The sequence below is a fragment of the Strongylocentrotus purpuratus genome, unplaced genomic scaffold, assembly GCF_000002235.5.
Source record: "Strongylocentrotus purpuratus isolate Spur 01 unplaced genomic scaffold, Spur_5.0 spur5_contig_833, whole genome shotgun sequence".
Lineage (NCBI taxonomy): Eukaryota > Metazoa > Echinodermata > Echinoidea > Camarodonta > Strongylocentrotidae > Strongylocentrotus > Strongylocentrotus purpuratus.
The window spans coordinates 785,427-799,682 of NW_022145539.1; the positions used below are offsets into that span (position 1 = coordinate 785,427).

At 38.5% G+C, this 14,256-nt stretch overlaps 2 non-coding genes across 2 annotated transcripts; both read right to left on the minus strand.

Moving 5' to 3' along the window:
* Positions 1-558: 558 nt before the first annotated feature.
* Positions 559-630, minus strand: TRNAC-GCA. Its single transcript has one exon. It is a non-coding gene; the product is annotated as a tRNA-Cys (tRNA).
* Positions 631-1,646: 1,016 nt separating this feature from the next.
* On the minus strand, positions 1,647-1,718 carry TRNAC-GCA. Its single transcript has one exon. It is a non-coding gene; the product is annotated as a tRNA-Cys (tRNA).
* Positions 1,719-14,256: the final 12,538 nt, after the last annotated feature.

Here is a 14,256-nt window from a genome sequence, read left to right on the forward strand (position 1 = left end):
CATGATGAGATCAAAGTGAAGAAACATGTATGGAATGTTATTGAGACGACATTGACGGAGACAATCACAATGAATTCGTTATTAAAACGATGAATGTCCATCCGTAATAGGTCCATGATCAGATTAAAATTTGAGAATCTCTACCAAGCAATAGTATTAACAAACAGATTTTTTTTTTCGTTCTTGTTATAAAAAGCAGATCCTTCTGTTGACAAAAAGTTGTTGTTAACAACTTGCTTAGATAAGCGGGCACATGTCCCCGGTTGCAAAACTGGAAGAAAAGATAGAACAAAGATAGAGGGGATAGAGAGAGGGAGAGAGGGAGAGAGGGAGGGAGGGAGGGAGAGAGGGAGGGAGGGAGAGAGAGAGAGAGAGAGAGACCGACAAACAACAGACAGAGACAGACAGCGACAGGTCGTGTCTTCACCAAAGAATATGCTTCGTATAACATGACTGTGCAATACTTCCAAAAAGAAAGCAAAGTATGTGTTCCTTTGAAGAAACGATGATACACATATCAACACAAGGGGTAACTATTTTAATTTTTAAAAAATATGGAGGGGGCACCCGGATTTGAACCAAAGACCTCTCGATCTGCAGTCGAATGCTCTACCACTGAGCTATACCCCCACACGTATCATCCCAATCAGAATTCTGATAGTTTGAAAGTGGCTTTAGCATAATTATAAAGAACGAGCAATAATGAATAAATGAGATACTTTGTGAATTAATTTTGCAATTTCAAGAACTCAGAACGAGACATCCTTATAAAGATAGAAAGACAAAGGGACATAAAGAAAAAATAGAGAGAAAGGGAGAGAGAGTAATTCAAGGCTTAAACATACATCGCTCCAAATTGAATTTACTTATTGACGTAAATTCCACTTTCGAAGTGTTCCGGGTAAAACGAAATAGGAGAAATCACAAACCAAAACAAATGTAAATGAACTCTGAAATCGAAACGAATGTCAAGTCCATCGCTATAAGTGATTATCATTACAAAGTATCTATAAGCCAGTTCAGTGATAGTATCTGAACATAAGATACTCCTATGAAGACGAATGTAGGGTAAGTGTTCATGAAAGTTATGCAATCATTATTCATCTATGCTCCGACGGTACATTCTATGATACACAGGTGGAAGTATTATTTCCAATGGGGCAAACAAAAGATATTCATAAAGTGCCTTCATCACAGTCTTTTGGCAGTGATTATTATGAAAATGCACTAAGTGGGACTTTTTAATGGTTTGAAAGCCGTGGATAATTTGGGTCATTAATTGTGTGCATGTGCTATCAACGAACTCGTCTATTTTCAGAAAAGTACAATGACCTCTTGTCAAAGTCTTTCTGAGTAAGAAAAAGGTTCGACATATTCATGATATTTATAAAAATAAAATCATGTCATTTTACACCAATACATCATCTTACTTGCAAATGAACCTCTCTCTCTCTCTCAGGCTCTCTCTCTCTCTCTCTCTCTCTCTCTTATTCTAAGTTGTATGGAGAGGGAATTTTGGGGCAGGCTTCTTTGCTAAAAACACATGTTTATACCATTAATTGTCGATTCAGTACAAAGTCTTAATACTCTCTAAACATTGGGTTCATTGCACTATATCCTTGGGGAAAAATAAAATAATGTTGACTAGGGGACACCCGGGTTTGAACCAAGGACCTCTCGATCTGCAGTCGAATGCTCTACCACTGAGCTATATCCCCACCACAACAATACAATAGTATAATAGCACTTAGTCCTTTTCTGCATTATTGAAGGAAAATAAAAGCAAAACATTTTCCACAGTCTAACTTAACTACGAACTGAACATGATAATAACAAACTTTTTATCAATTGATAAACAAACACATTAAATCACAGTATAAATCGTTATTCATGCACAACCACATAATATAAACATATTTCACGCTGGATACAGTTATTTCATGAACTAAAAACATAAACAAGCATAATTACTTTTTCAGAATAAAACACATTTTCTTTCAATTTTTTTCCCTCCTATTTCTCACCATATAATTTATACAGAATTAAAGTTATTAGTCTTCCCTTTATCTTATCAAAATACACCATCTACCCCCACCCCCTTCCGAACCCTTTCTCTCTCTCTCTCTCTCTCTCTATCTATCTTCCTCTCTCACTATACTTGTATGGAGAGGGAATTTGGGGCAGGTTTCTTTACTACAAATGTTTATATCATTGATTTTCGATTCAGTACAAAGTCTTAGTACTCTATAAACATTGGGCTTATTGCAGTATCCTGTGGTAAAACTAAAATAACATATACAAGGGAGCACCCGGATTTGAACCAGGGACCTCTCGATCTGCAGTCGAATGCTCTACCTGAGCTATACTCCCTCCCTGCCGATGCTAAAGTATAATAGGGCTCAGTCCTTTCTTGCAGTATTGAAGGAATATAGAAACATATGGCTGTACTGCGTGAACGACACAACTGACGAAACATGAGTTCGATGTAAACAAAACCAGACCCACGCCCACTTTTATGCATTCAGGAACTACGTAAGCTCAGTGAAGCCTATCCTAGTCCAGCTAATCCAAAGGTAACTTTAAAGAGCTCCAGCTACGGTAAGTGCCATACATTTTGTTGCATTTTGAAAGAGATCAGATAATGAAAGATTATAAGGATAGTGGAAATTGCTATCTAAATGCTATATGAAGGAGTAGTAGTAGTAGTAGTAGAAGTAGTAGTAGTAATGATTATCATAATAATGATGATAATAATAACAATAACGATAATAATTATTAAAATAATATAAATAATAATAATAGTAGTAGCAGCAGTACAAATATTATTGTAGTAGTAGTAGTACTAGTAGTAGTGAGACGAGGAACAAAGCGATCAAGAAGAACGAGAAGAGGATCATGATATTTTCTGGTTCCTTTTATCCCTTTTATGTTACTGTGTAAAACTGTTTATACCTATTGTTATGTGTTTATTATTTGAAAATAATATTTCAAGTTCATTCAGCTCATCAAGAAGAACAAGAAGGAAAATAAGAAAAAGAAGGAGAACAATAAATAGAAGAACAAGAAGAAGAGGAAGGAGGAAGAGAAGAAATTTAATCCCAAGATAGAAAGAGAAAGTGAGAGAAAGAGAGAGAAAGAGAAGGAGCAATAGAGAGAGGGAGGGAGACAGAACGAGAGAGAGAGAGAGGGAGAGATGGTGGGAGAGAGAGGAAAACTGAGAGGGAGAGAGGGAGGGGAGAGAGATAGGAAGACTGAGAGGGAGAAAGAGAGGGGAGAGAGGGAGGGAGGGAGAGGGAGAGATGATGGGAGAGAGAGGAAGACTGAGAGAGGGAGAAGAAGGGAGGGAGATAGGAAGACTGAGAGGGAGAGAGGGAGGGGAGAGAGAGGAAGGGGAGAGAGAGGGAGAGAGGGAGGGAGGGAGGGAGAGAGAGAGAGAGAGAGAGAGAGGGAGAGATTAGAGATAACATAATTATGGACCACCTGATAGTCTAGACTGAAATTACGGACTTGAGACTTACGGAAATGAGAGCAGAAGGAGAAAAGGGAGAAGAAGCTGAATTTTGTTTTTCACGGATAGTATACAAGAAACATGGAACACTGAAAAGCAAATAACGTTTTAGATAGAAACATAGGCAAAGATACAAACGAGAAAAGGGGGAGATGCAACGACTTTGAAGAGAGAATAGAGAGGAGGAGCAGGGGAAAAGCAATATAAGTTATAGACAAAATATATTTGAAGAAGTGAGGATGATTTAAGTTTTCCCGGTCAATTTCCATTGTTTTCAGTCCATTTGATAAATCGTTGACTTCATTCCATGAATGCCGCACTTTTATCATTCGAATTCAGTCCGTCTGGCGCATGCGCCAAGATTCATTCAACTCCGTCGGCAGTAGATGAAAAGTGATCTCGCGGGCATTAAAATTCGCGAATGTGCAGTCAATTTCGTAACGTGTTCATTCGAGTTACATGGAAATATCAGATCGAAGAAGGATAGAAAATGTTTTTGGATAGATAATGATATCGGTTTAAAATCAACTCTTACCTATACAGTGCGTCCCAGAAAAAAACGAAACCGAGAATTATCGATGTTATATCATAACTTAATCACATTTATAATTAATAAATGACAAATATTTAGAAAACTTAGATCCTCCTCTTTCATTTGATGCAACTCAATATGATGCATATTTCACGCATGAGTGATTAAAATCAATTTGAAGAGAGGAAACCGAAAAGTCGTTTGGCGGGCGGTATTTGAATTTCAAAGAGAAAATCACATTTCTAGAAAGTTGTGTTTCTGCCCTTTCATATGACACGTCGATCAGGAAAAATGAGCAAGGAATGACAAAGTTCTGTTTGTTTAAAGTAGCCCTTACTTTTTCATAATTTTAGCAAACACATTCGTTTTCACTGGATGCCTGCCGTAGCAAAAAGCAGAATTGACAAAAGACTTAACTCCGTTTCATTGACAATCAACCATGCATGAAGTCTTTCGTCTACGGCTGATTGTCAACGAAACGGAGTTAAGTCTTTTGTTAATTTCGTTTGTTGATACGGCACGCAGCCAGTGAAAAAGAATTCTTTAATCAAATTATGGAAATGCAAGCACTACTTTAAACGAACAGAACTTTGTTATTCCTAGCTCATTTTTCCTGATTGAGGTGTCATATGAAAGGGCAGAAACTCAAATTTTTAGAAATGTGATTTTCTGTTAGAAATTCAGATATCGTCCACCAAATGACTTTTTGTTTTCCTCTCTTCAAATTGATTTTAATCACTCATGCGTGAAATAAACATTATTGTGAGTTGCATCAAATGTAGGAAGAGGATCTATGCTTTCTAAATATGTTTCATTTATCAATTATAATTGTGATTAAATAATGATAAAACATCGATAATTCTCGGTTTCGTTTTATCTGGGACGCACTGTATAATGTACAAAATATGAGCCTGTGGTTGTCAAGTATTACTTTTTATTGTCTTGTATATGAACTCCTGATAATATACTACTATACTGTAATGATTAATTTGTATGAGTGAGTGAATTGCAATAAGCGACTTTTCCATTCATCATGGTTACACACGAAATTTGATTTACTTAAAGGTAAAGACCAGTTATGGTCATGCGATTGCATTGTGAAAGAAACGTCTTGGAATCGATCAGAAAAGGTTGATCATCTAGCATCTAGCATCTGTAAGGTTCTGGAATCATCAAAATGATAAGAAATTTGGCCCATTCTTCGTAAAGTTACAAGCACTATACACAGAAAGATGTACATGGGACTACTGTGTATCTCTCACAGACCATGAGAGAAACAAATTTACCAAATTTTTTATCATCATGTATTAGTCAAAACATATTCTTTCACATGATTGGTAATGAGAGCTTCCATTTCATTTTTTGAAATTGGGGCGTTTCCAATACTGGTCTTAACCTTTAATCAATGTATATGCATGCAGTCATTTTGTTTTATTTCTTTTAATGCAGTCATTTTATTTATTTCGTAATTTTTAGAGATGGTATATATTATGTTATCAGTTTGTGTACATTGCATTGCCTATCAGGACATACACAGATTATTTATACATATATTAATCACCACAAGGGGATTCACAAGTAGTTAAAACTGTCGATTACCCGTGCCTACTCACATTCATCCTGTCATCCAGCCATATTCAAACGGAGGTATAGTCTCCTGGACGCTAAAGCATAGTGCACTGTATTTGGACATTAATCGGGACTGCACTATGTAGCTATACTTGCGCCCTCTATATAGCCAACAATGCCTAAGCGGTACCCGTTGGTCCCCCGTGGCCCTCTTTTCTTATGTTAATTTAGAGCTGATTTGATGAGATAACTACCTGCCAGTGAGCAGACAGTGAGGTCTAATCCCTCCTGGCAAAACTAGTGCAGGTATGCTTATCTATTTTTATTTTTGAGCACGAAGGATTCACGTTTAAAAATGTTATTCTATTGATGACAGGGAAGTCAAACCTTGGATTGACATGGGGCTACATGGAATACAACTTCCGCCCCCTTGTTTGACTGCCCAGGAAAAAGAAAAGAACTTGTAGTTTGTCTGTATCATGTAGCTCTGGTATTAACCCCCCCCCCCCGCCCTGCTAATTAATTTCTGGATATGCCATTGCATGTTGTTCGAAATATTAAGTCACATAATGAAAATTGCATTTTTAACGTTTTGCAATGAGCAAATTGAAGTACGTCATGTTTAGATTCATCGCAGTATTGATACGATAATCTTTCTTGTGTGAATTTTTTTTCTTCCTCTCCTTTTTTGACATGCTTGGCAGTTCTAGTGACAAGTCTACCGATTATTCTATTTGGTGTGCATTCAAACTTTTTTATATTCATAACATTGCATTTCTCACTCTTCTTCTCCCCCCCCCCCTTCTCTCTCTCTCTCTCTCTCTCTCTCTCTAACACTTCAGGGTTTTTTTCAGATCACTTACTTCTTCACGAAGGTTACAACAGCCAGTTGCTGTTTCACACAAAGGCCGTCTAAAGTAGCCCTATAACGCACAAACACCAGATATTATGATTATATATTCTTTTTAAATAACGAACTGAGAACAGACATTCTTTTTCTCCAGAGAATTGTATTGGTAAACATTAGAATTAAAGATGAAAGAAAGACCTGTGATAAGGCTCGTACAATTTGTCTCAAATCAACAGCAAGCAGACATTTATTTATTTAGTCATCTTTAAAAACACAGAGTAGCCCTATTCAGTGCCACAAGGCCTGCTTTACAAAGGGACCCTGTATCAAGTGGATATCACAATGTATTAAGTTAAAACACAACATAAAGACAAACACATAAATATATGAAATACAAGGCAACTACAACATAAATGTACAGCAGTGTTATGATAGATTTATATAAAAACATGTTAATATAAAATAAAATCAATTGGCTTTAGTTATTGCGATATCATACTATAGACTGTTGTTCCCATAGGATTTTTGTTAGATACATGTATATGTAAAGTGGATGATATTTGAACAAGCATTGCTAGTGATTTAAAAAGTTCGCTTGTAGTATATTAGAAGGAGCATTTTTTATATTCAGTTCTTGGTTTCGGTAGGTAATATTGGCAAGAAATGATATATCCAGTGAAAGAGGCGACATTACGTTTAGATACTAAAGTATATAGGTTGTGGGGCAAGGTTGTGCAGTAACTTGTACGCGAAAACTTATTCTTTGTTCAATTGGCTGCCATTTAAAGAGAAGGTTGAGTTCTGGGAAGTGTGAGCGTTATCATCGTTATTATGCAAGTGGGGAAGAACATCAGATGAAAAACGTTCCCTGAAAAGCATGCTTCTTCAAATGCCTTAATATTTTAAATAAGGCATTGTAACAGCATAGAAATTAGGAAGAATTTTTATACCACATATTCGTGTAGTCCCATATACATCTTTCTGTGTACAGTGCTTGTAACTTTACCAAGAGTGGGCCAAATTTCTTATTATTTTGATGATTCCAGAACCTTGCAGTACACATGCTAGATGATCAACCGTTTCTGATCGATTCCACGACGTTTCTTTCACAATGCAATCGCATGACCAGAACTCAACTTTATCTTTAAATGAGTGAAGAAGTCCCAATGATGGTGCATTCTAGTCAGCATGTAAAAACATTCAAGCGTATTTGTATTGGCGTCTCTGTATCCTCAATGTATCCTCTTTTTTTTTTGTTAAAGAGCCCCAAACAGTACAACAATACAGTAAATATACGAACGTATGAGTGTAAACTAAATACAATTGTTTCAAATTTTCATTAATTAAAAAAGACTCGTTTCTTGGTATACACCCCTGGTCCCAAAAATAGGTTTGAAAAAATTAGGAAGACTGCCCCCTCCCCCTCCCCCCTCCCCCATATTTTCTCACGAATTGAGCCCCCGCCCTCGTCGCCGGCTGGGTCTGCCCCTGCGTATACATGCAATTTATCTAACGATTTTCTTAACTACTTCATCAACATGACATGCCCAATTAAGATTTTGTTCGAGAATCACACCAAGGTGTTGAAGTTTAGTGACAGTTTCTGGTAATTAACAATTCTTAAATATCTGAAAATTAAAATTATTTCTTTGCCGACGGGGTGAAACGATATTATTTGTTGGGATCTGAGTTAATAATCATTCCATTATCTAAAAACCATTTACGGAGCTTATGTATGTCTGATTGTAAAATTGACCGCACTGTCTTGACATCGAAATCTAAATTTAATACAGCTGCATCGTCCGCATAAGGTAAAAGTTTTGTATATGGATTTAAATTTAGATTCGAGATACCATTCATGAACATACAAAAAAGAACTGGTCCTAGTATGGATCCTTGTGGGACTCATGTTCGAACGGGGAGAAGGTCACTTGTTTTTCCTTTATAAAATCGTATAGCTTTCTGCCTGTTACGAAAGAATAAAACCATTCCAACTCAACTTCATCAATTCCAAAGTACGAAATTTTAACAAAAGAAAGTCATAGGGCATAACGTCAAATGCTTTTCTAAGGTCAAGGAATGCAGCGACAAATTTATCTTCATCAAAGTTCTGATATAAAAAAAAAAGTCGTAAATTTCTGTTAAGCATGTTACGGCTGAGTGATCGCGTCTTAAAGTAGATATTCATTGATTTTAAATACTAATTTATTTTCATTATTGCAAAGTTGAAACTTTGATTCGACAAGGTGTTCAAAATTCAATGCTTGGAAAGATTCGAAGTAATGATTATTATAAATTACACAACCCTTAAATACAGCCCCGGCATAGCACCTGAAGAGCTCTCCAAACGCTGCTGAGATGTGTGAGATCACAGTATGGACATGATTTGCACAAGCAGACGATGTCCCATGACATCTCACACACATTTTCAGTGCCTGTGTTTTTATCTTTTCTTGAGTTCTTTCTCTTACTTCACTACCGTCAGGCTAAATGTATAATGTATTGCCTCACTCTAAACCCCACGCATGGTTTTATTTTAATGACAAAAGCAGCGATACAGAAATAAAGAAATCTGTCGTTTGTAAACAAAATAAGACGCCATTGCATATTCAGCTGCACACACCGCGGTATGTTCGGCGTTTCAAGAGGGAACAAATGTCGTCCTTCAATTTTTATTTCTTATAAATCACCCGATACGTAGTTGACCTAAAACTTGTACGATGGCCATATGTTAACTTACCAGTTTCTAAAGATACATTAGTTGACATATTTGTGACTTTTTTTTTAATTTCACCTTTAAGACCTTCTTTAGAATGTTCTTTGTTGTTCTCAAATGCATTTAAAGCCATATAGATTTTTGGTGAGCCTAGATCCCACCCCCTCCACACACACACACACACACAAACACAATTCTTTTACTCCATTTTTTGCAAAGCAAGGTACTGACAGTGACCTGATGCTATGACAAAAATTACTTGCGCCAGTGTAAAAAATGAAAAGTGAATTATCTTCTACTTTTTAGTCGATATTTGAATCATTTTTTGCCAATCTGTTTCAATTTAATCCTTACCGGATATTTACATAGTGGATTATAAATAAACGTCTCTGCAGAATATTCAGGAGTGAAATATGTACACACTAATTATATCTACACTATCATTAATCACTGCACATGGCCTCTAAATGGCTATATAAGCAGGGACATTACTAATGGGGGGTAACATCCATTCCCCTTTCTAGCATTGTCTGCAAATTACAACAACAACAACAGAAATACTTTTTGTTTATCCCGTCTTTTCTGAATTTTTTTTTTTTGTATCCGTTGTCGGCCAATTTGATTATCTGACCACTGTTTTTTTTAAATAATTATTTAAAGAAAAAGATCTCTGTAATTGGCAACTTTCAAAATATTTGTTTTTAGTTGTGTTCCGGGGTCACTTGAAAATTACTAGTCGGCAATTTTGCCATCGATCTCCACCCTCAGGTTCCAAGAGGTCTAGCGACGCCCGTATGCATAGCTACGTGCTTTCTAGAAACAGTCCTAATCTTCAACAAGTGCCGAATAGAATTTAGCTCCGGTTCGCCTTTCAAAAGCAAATGTAGACGCCGCCAGACATTCTTCGCCGAGTAAGCACAAACCCTCGCTGGCGATGAAAGTATAACACGAGCAACGGACATCGGTAAGACACAACTGACTGCATTCGATCATGGACGAAACCGTGTATGATGACAGAACATAGTCATCGATGAGGGCGACATTGCTGGCCAATAGTCGGAAGTTTTTGGAGTACGTGTGACCTGTTTCAAAGGTTTTAAAGTTAAAGATAAAATCACAAATATTGGATTGATTTTTGAACGAATTCCTTGTGAAGTAGTGATTAAGTAAACAGCTGCAATGAATTAAACCCTTTAGAAAAATTATTTGCCGTTGAACATGTAGATATTAAAGGTAAGATTACAAATCCACATGGTATGAAAAATGGGCTTGCAACGAGCAGTCACGTATCACGTATCATGTCCACGTTCATGTCTTGCGCCCTTTCGTGAAACAGGTCACCCAAATCTACAAAGTGTTGGGTTACGTGATCCAAAAATGTGTTGATTTGCTATATGCAATCTACGAAAGCTCACGTAAATTGACGCTGGCGTTTAAAAATATAATGCAAATTGTCATTGAGAAGAGACTAATGGCAAAAAAGCGAGAGAAGGAAAAGAAAGGAAAGAGGAGAGAAAAGGAAAGAAAGAAGAGGAAAAAGAAAAGAAAAAGGGGGAAAAGAAGAAGATCGGGGGGGGGGGGTCGAAAGGGCCTTGCCTCCCAGCTGTCACCTCCCCCTCCCTACATCAAAAAATAAGAGAGAAGAAAAAAAGGAAAAGAGGAGATAAATGGAAGGAAGAACAAAAGAAAATAAGGGGATATCAGTTGTAAGTTTCACGCCAACAATTCAGGCCAAAAGGCCCTTGCCCCGACCCCCTAAAAAGAGGAAGGAAGGAAAAGGAAAAGAGGAGAGCTAAAAGGGAACAAAAAAGAGGAAGAAGAAAAGAAAAGGGGAGAACAGTTGCGATTAATCCCGCCAACAAAATTTGAATCGGGGGGGGGGGGCGAAAGGCCCTTGCAAACCTAAAACAGAGAGAAGGAAGGGAAAGGAAAGAAAAAGAGGAGAGAAAGGTAAAGAAAAAAGAGAAAAAAGAAAGTTACGATTTTCCCCGCCAACAAGTTGTAGATTGGGGGGGGGGGGGGCACTGGCGTACTGATGGGGAGGGGGAGGGTGACAGATGCCCCCAAATATAATTCAAACGTGTTTTTTTTTCTAATTCGATACCGGTGATTTACAAAAGTTGCTGAAATGACATAATTTTCCGAGATTTTTCCTCATTGTTAAGTAAATTATACTGATAGTGACCTGTCCTTGTCACAAATAATAAGGTGTCTGAATTTGCTAATCTGGCCGTGATTAAATGCCTGAAACCCCTGAGTTTCCGGGGGCTCTGCCCCTGGATTCCACCGAGGGCCCTAAAGCGGGCGCCTGGATGCTTATCTGACGGTAATCTAATGCCTAAAACAACTGAGGGCGTGTTTATGCTTCACTTTTTCTGGCTAGAATCAGGCATCTGTTACGCGTTTAGTTTAAAACACGGTTGCGTCCATGCTCACTTTTGTAGAATCACCGAAAAACGGCGATCACGATCGCCGATCGTAAACTCACAAAAAGATGCGTTTACAATTTGTAAACGCGTTTAAATAGGGTCAACGCACTGACTTCTAGTGGGTCTACGTAGCATGCACAGTGAAGGTTTGCGAATCCAGCTGGAAGACCAATTAAGGCCACACAGGGAGAATTTCCTGGCGGAGCCAGAGAAGTGAGCATAAACAGTACACCGTGGAACTGCGATTACGATGAGCGTTTACGATGAGCGTTACAAATCGCTCATTCTGCCTTCAAAATTTAAGCTTAAACGCACCCTGAGTTCCGCCCCTGGACCCCTCACCAATTAGTGACCTGCCAGTGTGTCACAAATGAGTTTTCAAAATATGCTCACATGACCGTAATTAAATGCCTAAAACTCCCGAGCTTCCTGGGCTCCGCCCCCTGAACCCAACCAATGGCCCTAAGGCGGGCCCCTTTATGCTCATCTGAACGTTATATATTGCCTAAAACCCCTACGCCTCAAAGGGCTCCGCCCCCTGGCCCCACACTAATTCGTGTCCTGCCAGTGTCACAAATAAGGTATCAAGATATGCTCATCTGACCGTAATTGAATGCCTATACCCCTGAGCTTCAGGGGGCTCCACCCCTTAACCCTCGCAGGGGCTTCGCCCCTAGACCCCACTACAATTATTTACGCAACGCTCTACCTGATCGTAAATACTACCCACCCCCTACCCTAACACCTACTTAGAGAAACGTTCAGCGGGGCATGCATGTAAGAGTGGGGTGGTGCGGATTTTTCGTCTACCCCCCCCCCGTCCCCAAACGATTTTGCCAATTTCGCCATTGTCGGTGTCACCATTACGTACCAATATGTGGCCCACATAATTTCAAATTTGGGCCTCCCCCCCCCCCCCCCCCATGCAAATTGAATTGAATCGACTAATATTGTTAAAACTCCTATGGATCATCATTATAATTATATTCACCTCCTTCTTTCTCGCAGATAAAACGCCGCACGTGATCATCAGCACAACTATCATCCAACCATTGGTATGACTTGCTTGGATGTATAACGAAACACACCCCTCCGTCGTCAAAAGTCTCTGAACCATCTGCGAAGTTGGCGTAGTTCAGACTCGAACCGTCCAGCCAAGTCACACTGGATAATCCTATCCAGTAATCCTCGTTTTCAACGGGTAGGTTGTTCACCAGAAATTTTTGTTCGTCCTGTGATCCGATGTAGATAAGATGCATTCCAAGGTCGTCACAGGATAATTTTGACGAGTCAAAGTTTGACTTGTTTTGCGAGAAGTAATAACAGGATCCGTCATTCTCAGTGTGGCCAACGGTACAACCTGCAAGAGAGACAATTATGAACAGGAGTATATTTTACACTTTCTTCAGACACATGACTCTTTTATCGATTGTGTACTGTACAAGTCTAAAGTATATTAAACAAACCAAGGAAATTATCGAACTTGGGCATCTCATATTAGGCAAAGGAAGTGATCTATTGTATCATAAAATTACATTGCCATTATAAAAAGGTGTCAAAATCGCTTGCTTCACTCACTCGAAGAAAAATGAGAAAGTTGACTTAACAGTAAGAGACGAATCTGCCGTTACTGTACTGCTCGTGCGCCTATGATTATGAATGATTTTTGATAAATAGGTTTAACGATTTTATTCTGGTAGACAAAGTTATATTTTTGCCTTTTACAAGTCTTAGAAAACGAAGACCCTCAACGTGAAGAAAATCAATGAGTTTCTACTCAATATTCTGTACTTACAGGCACTGCCTTCTATTTCGTTTTCACATATATAATAGTACGAATCGGAACAGCTGCCGTCATGCCATAAATAATCCTGTCCTACCAGTCGGAAACAGATTCCTCCATCATCAAAGTCATATGCGAAGTTGTTGTATTCCAAGCTTGAGCCATCTATCCAGGTCAGTTGGGAAACACCTATCCGATGCCAATTAGTAGACAGCTTATTCTGCAAGAAGTTTTGTTCTTCCTGTGACCCTATGTAGACAAGATGCATTCTAAGTTCCTCGCAGGACGATTTTGACGAGGTAAAGTTTGAACGGATTTCTGAGAAATAATAACATGACCCGTCATTCTCGCTTTGACCAGATTCACACTCTGCAAATAAAGGAGAGACAGGTAGACGAGAATGGGAGGAAGAGATGAATGGATGATAATTATATGAAGGGATTGTGGGCACAGAGAGGGAGAGAATAAGAGATAGAGAGAGAGAGAGAGAGAGAGAGAAAGGGAAGGGAGAGAGAGAAAGAGAGAAAGAGAGAGAGAGAGAGGGAGGGGAGAGAGAGAGAGAGAGAGAGGGGCGAGAGAAAGAGAGAGAGAGAGAAGGAAAGAGAGAGAAAGAGAGCCTGAGAAAGGAAGAGAGAGAGAGAGAAAGAGAGAGAGAGGGGGGGAGAGAGATGGAGAGCGTGATATTGGTATGGTGTTATTAGTTATATGTTTAGCCTTTTCTGAAAGGAAAGAAAATGAGAAGAAAAACGATATGGCAGACTATCATAAAGAATCAATTACGAATAAATGTTATATGACTATTATACAAAGAGCTGAAAAATCCAGACAAGATATTGCTGGGGAATTATGTAGCAAACTTATTTTGGACA